The sequence below is a fragment of the Lolium rigidum genome, chromosome 7 (genome assembly GCF_022539505.1).
Source record: "Lolium rigidum isolate FL_2022 chromosome 7, APGP_CSIRO_Lrig_0.1, whole genome shotgun sequence".
Lineage (NCBI taxonomy): Eukaryota > Viridiplantae > Streptophyta > Magnoliopsida > Poales > Poaceae > Lolium > Lolium rigidum.
The window spans coordinates 251386346-251399707 of record NC_061514.1 but is presented as its reverse complement, the minus strand read 5'-3'; positions in this window follow the sequence as shown (position 1 = coordinate 251399707).

The window sequence follows — 13362 nt, the reverse complement described above, 5'->3', positions numbered from 1 at the left end:
ACGGTCAACTAAACGGGAATCCTGCCGTCTGAGCTGCTTCTGTGGGTTTCAAACAAGGTCTTGAGGAAAACTGAGGAAAAACTAAGGAGCTGGGGAAAACTGAGCACAACTAAGGACCCGAGGGCACAGAAATAGAAATCCCTATTAACTAAAGATAATTTATCTAAACGGAATTGGAACGGATGTATGAAATGTGTTTTTTTGTGGTGAACATGAAACCGTCAAACACCTGTTCATTGAGTGTCCATTAGCTAAACTTCTTTGGCGTACGGTTAATTTCACTTTTGATCTTCCACCTCCAACCAATATTACAAATATGTTTGGAAATTGGTTAAATGGGGTAGATAGACAATCTAAAGATTTCATCCGTGTTGGGGTTTCTGCTTTATGTTGGTCTATTTGGAGGGCAAGAAATGATCTTATCTTTAACAAAAAAAATCTTTTCATTACTTGTAGGTTATTCATATGATAGCTCACTGGGTTCAGCTGTGGGCTCTCATTTCGCCGGAGGGACTACGGGATGCCATGGTTTCTGGATGTACACGGCTTCAGACGGTCGCTCAGGATATCTTGTGCCTGGCTGGCTGGCGTCATACTAGGAGGCTACAGTGATATGTAGTTTTACTATGTTTTATTGGTTCCGCTGGTTGATTTTTGTATCAACTGTAGCCGATGATTGAGATGCAAGTTATGTAAGACTTAATACTACTGCTTTTTAATAAAAGGCCGTGTGCATCATCATGATGCAGAAGCCGGGGTTAAACTCCCAATTTCGAAAAAAAGCTCATGCTTTCGTGGATTTCGTGGACTTGATGCCCATATAGATTATCGTATTTGTCATCGTGATATTTCCATGTATTCATACATCATTAAACTCATATCTCGGCCTTATATTGTATGCCACAAGGCTTATGAGAGATAGGTCAAGTGACGTGAACTCCGAAATTTTTCCTTCCACAAGAATCATCTTTTAAATTGCTCTTATTCTTTTATTTAAGTAAATAATGTCAAAGGTATATTTACCATTATTATCTTATTTATCCTGTCAATTAACATTACATTTCTACCTTACAAGTACTTAGATACCGTTAAGGGCAACATGCAAACTTTTAATTTTGTTTGCATATTGCTCGAAGGGGAAAAGAGGTTCTTATATCCTCTCATTGGTTCGATAGACCTCGACATCGGGAGCCCCAACAAACCTACTGTCCTATTAAGTAGCAACAACGAGCTCTCCTTGCCGCTTGCCAGTATTGCTTCACCGGCAGGAGCATCTAGAGGGCTTGGTGCCGCCCCCTCCCCACCCATCCATTTGGTCCTTCTCCAACCTCATGTCCCTGGTTCGGACTCCAATGGACTATATTGATGTGAAATTGGAGTTGAATTAAAGTTTATATGCATGTACATAAGGGAAACATAAGATAAATAGATATCGAGGATGCAGTTTTAGAGGTCTAAAAAATCCGCAGCCTCTATACACTCTAAAACTACTTTAGAGGATGCATTTCAAAGGATCTAAGATTGTTCCTCAAGGACCACGAACTAGCACAGGTGACACATGGATAACTTATGTGGGACAAGCTGTCAACTTAATGCACACAAAAATAGGGTGAGATTAGGCTTCTCTTAGGGTCGTCATGTTATGAAAGAGAGACAAAAGAGAACATTTGCGTTCTTTTAGTTAAAGATGATCATTTCCTTGATTCCCTCCACAAATGAGACTATTACATCTATGGTACCAAGTTGTCATCTCTTAAACTAATATTTTTAAGTAATTTTAATAATTATCACTTTTTTATAATATGCTCAACGATGAAATAATTTGTCTTTCCTACTATTATACGTGTTCCGGGTATTGTGCGGGTCGTGGAGAATGTTTTGGATCATCATTATTTTAACCGGTAGAACTACTGCTCGTTCCGTCCACGAATAAGCGTATGTTTAGCTTTTGTTATAAGTCAATGGTGCTTAATTCAAGTAAATTTTTAGAAAGAAGTAGATATTTATGACATTGAATTAACATCACTAGGTTGATCTTAAAATATAGTATCACAATATACTAATCTTATGTCACATATATTGCTACTATTTGTATAAAGTTAGTCAACTTTGATAAAATTTAATTTAGTAAAAAAGCTAAATGTACACTTGTTTTTTGACGAGAGGGAGCAATTCAATTAAGTATGGAGATTCAGTTTTGTAGCAGATCATTTTCTTGATAGAACCAGCATTCGAAAACACAATTAACCTATATATGTCACGTGCATCATCTCGATCAGACAGGTCTCAGCTAGACCCATCAATTAATGGAGGCTCGGTGAGAGCAGCCATCTCACATCACTAGCGAATTTAAATTGGCATGTCGCTGCCCGCGCTCACGCAGCGGTGGTTTTACCATCTTAATTACTCATATCCTATCAGCCTAGACTATTAGATGGTGCCGACTTGCAGTTGCACATGAGGTCTGACGTCCGCCTAGAAGATTGGAACTTGCCTACTTGCAGATGCGATCTTCTATATCTCTAGGAAATGGCCTACTTGCAGCGAAAGGATCTCAGCCACTTGCTCCTGGGTACGCCTATCCTGCTTAGTGCATCTCCACGCGAACGGACGCTGATCGACCGTTTACGTCCGTTTAATGTGTCTGGTACCATCTCCAGTTGGGTGACGCATCGTGACCGGGTCGTCCACAACGACGCAAACTCAGTGCATATTTGCGTCTGGAATACATCGCGGCGAACGCTGCGCGGACGCCCCAAGTGACCGCTCGCTTCTACACTGGGCCCGCCTGGCAGCGAGCATGTATCGAGGGCATCGCTTCTGCGGCCATCGCTTCCGCGGTCAGCGCTTCCGCGTCTACGCCGTAGCCTTCTCCATCAATGCCGTGGTTGCCTCTTCGGCGTGCGCACTGGCGTGCGGCGGCTGGGATTCTGCGCCGCCTTCAATGGCATCGTTTCCCGCGCGCGGACGGCCTTAAAGGTCCATCGGCATCGTTCCTGTCATCGCCCACACCTCCACTCCCACCACCACCGCCGCGCGCCGCCGCAACACCATGGGGAAGAAGAAGAAGAAGAACGACTTCGAAGCGTTCGGCAGCGGCACTAAGAAGGTGGAGCGGCCGCACAGGGTGCTGCGCTGCCCGTCAGCGTGGGGCGGCTGATGCACGTGAACTGGACGCCGTGCGACGCCTAGGGGGACGTGCACATGCCTGGCGCCTGTTGGCTCAGCTACCGCCGGGTGCCCGTCCCACCCGTGCCTGCGCGCGAGCCAGATAGGAGCGCCACGATCCGGTGAAGGAGGCGGTACTTGCCGCCGGACCTCCGCGCCGATCCTGTCTACGCCATCGACTCAGACATCTGGCGCAGCTATCTCGAGCCCGTGAAGGATTTGAGGAGGAGGGCGGGCTTCATGGGCAACAGGGACTTCCCCTTTGACCGTCCACCGGCGCCTCATCGTCGAAGACGGCAGGCGCCGACGCCTGCACAGGACGACCGCAACGACGACGACGACGACGGCGACAACGATGAGGACTACAACGAGGTGCTGGCGTACCACAACGAAGAGGCCAAGGACGATAGCGACGACTACGTCGCATGCGTTTTCCAGGAATGGTAGTTGGCCATGGTGGAGAGCCGGGAGTTTGAGTACCCGGACAACATAACGGACGACGAGATCGCGAGGCTCGGCGTCCTCGTCTTGGAGGTGGACCGACCTGTGCAGCCGCCGCTGCCCCGGTATGCCACCGGCATCATGCCGCCGGGCCTCACGGAGGAAGAAGCCCTACAACTAGCGCTACAGGACTCGGCCATGCCACCGGTTCAACCACCGCCTCCACCTCCACCGTACAACCCGTGGGGGCCTCCACCTCTGGCCTGGGCTCCTCCAACTCCGCCACAGGCCTGGGCTCCTCCACCTCCACCTTCACCACAGGCCTGGGCTCCTCCACCTCCACCACCGCCGGCGATACCGACATATGTTCCGCCGCTTCCCAACTGGCCGTGGATGGTACCGGAGCTCGTCGTGATCGACAGCGATGAGGAGAACCAGTAGGCGCATGCGTTCTTAGGGTTTTTATTTTCCTTTCTTTTACCATGTAAATTATGTTTTCATGTCATAAAAAATGGAAAACCGAGAAAAAAATATATCGTGCCGCTGGAGCCACCCCCGACGGAAACGGACGCGCGGTCAATTTCGACCATTTGGACCAACGAAAACGGACGCGCATGAACATTTTCGGACGTTCAAATGTGTCGTCCCGTTAGAGATGCCCTTATATCTTGTTATCAGAGTGGACTATGAGTACGTCTAGTCTAGATTCTGAAGTTACATCGTCTTATCTGAATCACCTCCGTCCTCTCCCTTGTGTTACAAGAAAAAAAGAAAAGCATCCATCTGCCTCAGTAAAATCAAATGTGCAGCTTTCAGTCACGGTCACTAAAGGAGAACTATTAGGCCGGATCCGAGTCTCATACTCTGAATTCAACAACTGCACCTGTAGCTCATAGAGACCCTTTAAAGAAAATCGGAGTATAGTAGCAAGTAGTAAGTCATCAACTTGGCAAGCTAGGGAACCGATCGAATGGTCGGCAGTGTTAACGCAGTAGCTAGCATCAAAAACTGTAGCATGATCGATCAGATGATCGGAACGTGCCACTCGATCTTCCCTATGCTCTACTCTGCAAACGATTTGTGCATTTAATTGCACCCGGTGCATGATTGCCAGCTTGGATCAGTGTGACTTGTGTTACCCATAGATGAATCACATAAAAATAGAAGAACACGCGCACATGGCAACTGTGCTGGCGCCTAAAAAATCTGGCGCAGCACCAACGACATCAACCACTACGCTAGATAACACATAGTTTGCGAGAATGGTTCTCTAAAACAACGGCATCAAGAAGCGAACTTGCCACCTTCGCCAGCGCCGGAGCCGGTCATAAAAGATTAGATCCTAGATGTACACACTAGAGACTAGAGAGTAGGTCCAAAATACTCCATGCAATGTCTACATAATGATGCGTAAGCACAGATTAAAGAAGTGGTTTAGGGTTTTGCGTGGGGTGAACAGCCCTCACGTCTTTCCACTATATATAAGGATCAGTACATGTACAATACACGTATACATACAATTATACAATAGGCTAGACTACTTAACACTCCCCCTCAATCTAAACCTCTGCTAACTAGGCTGAGATTGTTCTTAAATCTGTCTAGCATCTGTCTTGTGGCCGGTTTAGTAAACACATCGGCCAACTGATCATTAGTGGAAATAAACCTGACATCCAATAAGCCTGCTGCAACTCGTTCACGCACAAAGTGAAAATCTACCTCAATGTGTTTCATGCGAGCGTGGAAAACTGGATTAGCTGTCCGGTATGTAGCCCCAAGATTATCGCACCATAATATGGGAGGACGCTGCTGAGTTACGCCAAGCTCTCTAAGAAGTGAATCAACCCATAATGCTTCAGCAGCGCCATTTGCCAAGGCTTTGTACTCTGCCTCGGTGCTGGACCTCGAAACTGTTGGCTGTTTCTTTGAACTCCACGAGATAATGTTCGAACCAACAAACACGGCGAATCCGCTCGTGCTACGGCGATCATCCACACAGCCAGTCCAATCTGCATCAGTAAAAGTACTAATGATGGATGACGGAGATCTCCGAATCTGCAAGCCAACTTGGAGAGTCCCCTTGACATATCGCAAAATTCGCTTCACTGCTTCCCGATGAGCGTCAGTAGGCTGAGAGAGATACTGGCACACCTTATTCACAGCAAATGAAATATCTGGGCGTGTCAGGGTCAGATACTGTAAGCCTCCCACAACACTGCGGTACCTGAAAGCATCATCAGTACTAAGAGCAGTTCCTGTATCACGAGCTAGCCTCTCTGATGTCATCAGAGGAGTAGGAGCTGAATTACAATTCTCCATATTGACTCGATGAAGAAGGTCAAGTGCATACTTCCGCTGAATCAATGTCATGCCCCCTGAATTGTAAGATGCTTCTAATCCAAGAAAATAATCCAGCTTTCCCATATCCTTAATAGGGAACGAAGCAGCAAGAGCATGCACCAAGCGATCCACTGCCTCAGATGTAGAGCCAGAGATAACAATGTCGTCGACATAAACCAACATGTAAATCTCAACACCATCTCGAGAGAAGAAAAACAGAGATGTGTCGGCTTTAGACGCCGAAAAGCCAAGCTCATACAGACGCTGACTCAGACGAGCATACCAGGCGCGTGGCGACTGCTTCAGACCATAGATAGACCGCTGGAGCTTGCAGACATGGGAAGGGTATCGTGCATCCTCAAAGCCTGGGGGCTGCTGCATATAGACGTCTTCATTCAGAAATCCATGAAGAAAGGCGTTGCTAACATCAACTTGACGCAGACACTAGCCACGAGATATGCAAGAGAGAGCACAAGTCGGACTGTCGCGGGCTTCACAACCGGACTAAAGGTGTCGCCATAGTCGATGCCATGCTGCTGAGTGAAACCTCGTGCGACCAATCGAGCCTTGTGTTTGTAAATGCTACTGATACGTCTCCGACGTATCGATAATTTCTTATGTTTCATGCCATATTATTGATGATACCTACATGTTTTATGCACACTTTATGTCATATTCGTGCATTTTCTGGAACTAACCTATTAACAAGATGCCGAAGAGCCAGTTCTTGTTTTCTGCTGTTTTTGGTTCCAGAAATCCTAGTAAAGAAATATTCTCGGAATTGGACGAAACGAAGACCCAGGTTCCTATTTTCACCGGAAGCATCCAGAACACCCGGGAAGGACCAGAGGGGGCACCGGGCCCCCGGACCATAGGCCGGCGCGGCCCGAGGCCCCGGCCGCGCCGCCATATGGTGTGGCCACCCCTTCGACCCTCCGCGCCGCCTCTTCGCCTATACAAAGCCTCCGTCGCGAAAACCACGAGGCGAAGAACCACGATACGGAAAACCTTCCGAGCCGCCGCCATCGCGAAGCCAAGATCCGGGGGACAGGAGTCTCTGTTCCGGCACCCTGCCGGAGCGGGGAAGTGCCCTGGAAGGCTTCTCCATCGACACCACTGCCATCTCCACCGCCATCTTCATCACCGCTGCTGCTCCCATGAGGAGGGAGTAGTTCTCCATCGAGGCTCGGGGCTGTACCGGTAGCTATGTGGTTCATCTCTCTCCTATGTACTTCAATACAATAATCTCATGAGCTGCCTTACATGATTGAGATTCATATGATGATGCTTGTAATCTAGATGTCACTATGCTAGTCAAGTGAGTTTTACTTATGTGATCTCCGGAGACTCCTTGTCCCACGTGTGTAAAGGTGACAGTGTGTGCACCGTGTGGGTCTCTTAGGCTATATTTCACGAAGTACTTATTCACTGTTGAATGGCATAGTGAGGTGCTTATTTATATCTCTTTATGATTGCAATGTGTTCGTATCACAATTTATCTATGTGCTACTCTAGCAATGTTATTAAAGTAGTTTTATTCCTCCTGCACGTGTGCAAAGGTGACAGTGTGTGCACCGTGTTAGTACTTGGTTTATACTATGATCATGATCTCTTGTTGATTGCGAAGTTAACTATTGCTATGATAATATTGATGTGATCTATTCCTCCTACATATGCATGAAGGTGACAGTGTGCATGCTATGTTAGTACTTGGTTTAGTCTTTTGATCTATCTTACACTAAAGGTTACTAAAATATGAGCATTATTGTGGAGCTTGTTAACTCCGGCATTGAGGGTTCATGTAATCCTACGCAATGTGTTCATCATCCAACAAGAGTGTAGAGTATGCATTTATCTATTCTGTTATGTGATCAATGTTGAGAGTGTCCACTAGTGAAAGTCTAATCCCTAGGCCTTGTTCCTAAATACTGCTATCGCTGCTTGTTTACTTTTTTACTGCGTTACTACTGCTGCGTTACTACTGTTGCGTTACTACTGCTTGTTTACTGTCCTGGGCAAAGCACTTTTCTGGTGCCGTTGCTACTACTTATTTATACCACATGTATTTCACTATCTCTTCGCCGAACTAGTGCACCTATTAGGTGTGTTGGGGACACAAGAGACTTCTTGCTTTGTGGTTGCAGGGTTGCATGAGAGGGATATCTTTGACCTCTTCCTCCCCGAGATCGATAAACCTTGGGTAATCCACTTAAGGGAAACTTGCTGCTTTGTTCTACAAACCTCTGCTCTTGGAGGCCCAACACTCTGTCTACAAGAATAGAAGCTCCCGTAGACATCAAGCACTTTTCACGGCGCCGTTGCCGGGGAGGAAAGGTAAAAAGGCACTCATACTCCGGTTCCGGAGTAACAGTACTTTTACGGCACCATTGTGTTTGTGCTCGAAGCTATTTCCTTTAGATCCTGCAATTGCATCTTTTTGTTTCTTGTTTACACTAGTTAGGCATAATGGACAACAATGAACTTCTTATTCTATTTCCTGATTTAAAACATGGATTGTTTGATGCGAAAATTAAAAAACCTATGAAATCTTATTTGCATGCTGGTAGTAATATTAGTATGAACGCTTTGAACACCATTGTTGATAATAATATAGAAAGTTCTAAGCTTGGGGAAGCTGGTTTTCATGATATTTTTAGTCCCCCAAGCATTGAGGAGAAATTTTTTTTTGATGATACTTTGCCTCCTATTTATGATGATTATAATAGTGGTCTTTTGGTACAACCTACTATGGAGAGTAAATTTTATTGTGATTATACTATGCCTCCTACACTTGATGAGAATAATAATGATAGCTACTTTGTTGAATTTGCTCCCGCTATTACTAATAAAATTGATTATGCTTATGTGGAGAGTAATAATTTTATGCATGAGACTCATGATAAGAATGCTTTATGTGATAGTTATATTGTTGAGTTTGCTCATGATGCTACTGAAAGTTATTATGAGAGAGGAAAATATGGTTGTAGAAATTTTCATGTTACTAAAACACCTCTCTATGTGCTGAAATTTTTGAAGTTATACTTGTTTTATCTTCCTATGCTTGTTGCTTTGCTCTTCATGAATTTGTTTATTTACAAGATTCCTATGCATAGGAAGCATGTTAGACTTAAATGTGTTTTGAATTTGCCTCTTGATGCTCTCTTTTGCTTCAAATACTATTTCTTGCGAGTGCATCATTAAAGCTGCTGAGCCCATCTTAATGGCTAAAAAGAAAGAACTTCTTGGGAGATAACCCATGTGTTATTTTGCTACAGTACTTTGTTTTATATTTGTGTCTTGGAAGTTGTTTACTACTGTAGCAACCTCTCCTTATCTTAGTTTTATGTTTTGTTGTGCCAAGTAAAGTCTTTGATAGTAAAGTAAGTACTAGATTTGGATTACTGCGCAGTTCCAGATTTCTTTGCTGTCACGAATCTGGGTTTACCTCCCTGTAGGAAGCTCAGAAAATTAAGCCAATTTACGTGCATGATCCTCAGATATGTACGCAACTTTCATTCAATTTGAGAATTTTCATTTGAGCAAGTCTGGTGGCCTAATAAAATCCATCTTTACGGACTGTTCTGTTTTGACAGATTCTGCCTTTTATTTCGCATTGCCTCTTTTGCTGTGTTGGATGAATTTCTTTGATCCATTAATGTCCAGTAGCTTTATGCAATGTCCAGAAGTGTTAAGAATGATTGTGTCACCTCTGAACATGTTAATTTTTATTGTCCACTAACCCTCTAATGAGTTGTTTCGAGTTTGGTGTGGAGGAAGTTTTCAAGGGTCAAGAGAGGAGGATGATATACTATGATCAAGAAGAGTGAAAGCTCTAAGCTTGGGGATGCCCCGGTGGTTCACCCCTGCATATTCTAAGAAGACTCAAGCGTCTAAGCTTGGGGATGCCCAAGGCATCCCCTTCTTCATCGATAAATTATCAGGTTCCTTCTCTTGAAACTATATTTTTATTCGGTCACATCATATGTACTTTACTTGGAGCGTCTGTGTGCTTTTATTTTTGTTTTGTTATTTTCATTCTCTGAATAAATACATGCTTGTGTGGGAGAGAGACACGTTCCGCTGGTTCATATGAACACATGTGTTCTTAGCTTTATCTTTTAGTGTTCATGGCGAAGGTTGAAACTGCTTCGTTAATTGTTATATGGTTGGAAACGGAAAATGCTACATGTAGTAATTGGTAAAATGTCTTGGATAATTTGATACTTGGCAATTGTTGTGATCATGTTTAAGCTCTTGCATCATATACTTTGCACCTATTAATGAAGAAACACCTAGAGCTTGCTAAATTTGGTTTGCATATTTGGTCTCTCTAAAGTCTAGATAATTTCTAGTATTGAGTTTGAACAAAAAGGAAGACGGTGTAGAGTCTTATAATGTTTACAATATGTCTTTTATGTGAGTTTTGCTGTGCCGGTTCATCCTTGTGTTTGTTTCAAATAACCTTGCTAGCCTAAACCTTGTATCGAGAGGGAATACTTCTCATGCATCCAAAATACTTGAGCCAACCACTATGTCATTTGTGTCCACCATACCTACCTACTACATGGTATTTTTCCGCCATTCCAAAGTAAATTGCTTGAGTGCTACCTTTAAAATTCCATCATTCACCTTTGCAATATATAGCTCATGGGACAAATAGCTTAAAAACTATTGTGGTATTGAATATGTACTTATGCACTTTATCTCTTATTAAGTTGCTTGTTGTGCGATAACCATGTTTACGGGGACGCCATCAACTATTCTTTGTTGGATATCATGTGAGTTGCTATGCATGTCCGTCTTGTCACGAAGTAAGAGAGATCTACCACCTTCATGGTTGGAGCATGCATATTGTTAGAGAAGAACTTTGGGCCGCTAACTAAAGCCATGATCCATGGTGGAAGTTTCAGTTTTGGACATATATCCTCAATCTCATATGAGAATAATAATTGTTGCCACGTGCTTATGCATTAAAGAGGAGTCCATTATCACGTTGTCCATGTTGTCCCGGTATGGATGTCTAAGTTGAGAATAATCAAAAGCGAGAAATCCAAAATGCGAGCTTTCTCCTTAGACCTTTGTACGGGCGGCATGGAGGTACCCCATTGTGACACTTGGTTAAAACATGTGCATTGCAAAGATCCGGTAGTCCAAGTTAATTAGGACAAGGTGCGGGCACTATTAGTATACTATGCATGAGGCTTGCAACTTGTAAGATATAACTTTCATAACTCATATGCTTTATTACTACCGTTGACAAAATTGTTTCATGTTTTCAAAATAAAAGCTCTAGCACAAATATAGCAATCGATGCTTTCCTCTTTGAAGGACCATTCTCTTTACTTTTATGTTGAGTCGAGTTCACCTATCTCTCTCCACCTCAAGAAGCAAACACTTGTGTGAACTGTGCATTGATTCCTACATACTTGCATATTGCACTTGTTATATTACTCTATGTTGACAAACTATCATTGAGATATACATGTTACAAGTTGAAAGCAATTGCTTGAAACTTTATCTTCCATTGTGTTGCTTCAATATCTTTACTTTAAATTATTGCTTTATGAGTTAACTCTTATGCAAGACTTATTGATGCTGTCTTGAAGTACTATTCATGAAAAGTCTTTGCTTTATGATTCACTTGTTTACTCATGACATTACCATTGTTTTGATCGCTGCATTCACTATATATGTTTACAAATAGTATGATCAAAGTTATGATGGCATATCACTTCAGAAATTATCTTTGTTATCGTTTTACCCTTCGGGACGAGCGAACTAAGCTTGGGGATGCTTGATACGTCTCCGACGTATCGATAATTTCTTATGTTCCATGCCATATTATTGATGATACCTACATGTTTTATGCACACTTTATGTCATATTCGTGCATTTTACGGAACTAACCTATTAACAAGATGCCGAAGAGCCGGTTCTTGTTTACTAGCTGTTTTTGGTTCGCGAAATCCTTGTCTTGGAGTTTTTTATGGCACCTCAAATCCGGTCACTTGTCCTTTGTGCTACAGAGCCGACTTGGGCCTCTCAAGCGGTGATACGAGCTATGCTTCAGGACCGCATGTCATCCTACTACGCACTATAAAACTTTCTATTCTTGAATTACTTCTGGCACCCCGAATACTTGGTCGCTGAGCCTTTTCGGTCGATACACCCATACGTAGCGCTCGTCAACACGGTAATCTGCTCCTCGCTGGGATCGGACACTTGTTGCCATCCTCGATGATACTACGATACTCCCCTTTTCTTGTGGGTCTTCGGCACCTCATATTTGGTCACCTGCCTTTTTCTTTCGATCCCCATGCCGCCTCTCAAACGGTGAGACCGCTGTCATGCTAAATGGGACCATGTCATCCTCTATGTACTTATAAAACTTTCTTTTCTTGGATTATTTTTGGCACCTCACATTTGGTCACTTGCCTTTTCTTTCGATCTCGTGCACGCCTCAAACGTTGAGGCACTGTGCTGCTAAATGGGACCCGCATGTCATCCTCTATGTACTATAAAACTTTCTTTTCTTGGATTTTTTGGCACCTCGATATTTGGTCACTTGCCTTTTTCTTTTGATCCACTGCGCCTCTCAAACGGTGATACCAGCTTTGCTAAATGGGACCCGCATGTCATCCTCTATGTACAATCAAGTTTCTTTTCTTGAATTATTTTTGGCTCTCGATATTTGGTCACTTGCCTTTTCTTTCGATCTCATGCCACGTTTGAAACGTTGAGGAACCTTTGGCTCATGGGACCGCATGTCATCCTCTATGTGCTATAAAGTTTCTTTTCTTGGGTTTTTTTCACCCTCTGATTTTTGGCTATTTCTTTTTTCTTTTGATCCACTACTGCCTTGGAAGCGTTGAGTAAAGCTGCTGACTCATGGGACCGCATGTCATCCTCTATGTACAATCAACTTTCTTTTTCTTTTGATCTCAAGCCGCATTTGAAAGCGTTGAGACCATTGCTTGCTAATTGGGACCGCATGTCATCCTCTATGTACAATAAAGTTTCTTTTCTTGGATTATCTTTGGCTCTGATATTTTGTCACTTGCCTTTTTCTTTCGATCTCATGCACGCCTTTGAAACGTTGAGTAAGTGCTTGGCTCATGGGTCCGCATGTCATCCTCTACGAACAATAAAGTTTCCTTTCTTGGAGTTATTTTTGACCCTAATTTACGGCTATTTGCCTTTTTCTTTTGATCTCCTGCCCCCTTTGAAACGATGAGGACGTTGTTGGCAGGTCGGTCCCACATGTCATCCTCTGTGAACAATAAAAGTTTCCTTTGATGGATTTATTTTGAACCCCTAATTAATTTCGGGATATTTCCTTTTTTCCTTTGATCCCCTGCCGCCTTGGAATCGTTGGAGATCTGTTGCTGCCTCATGGGTCCCATGTCATCCTCT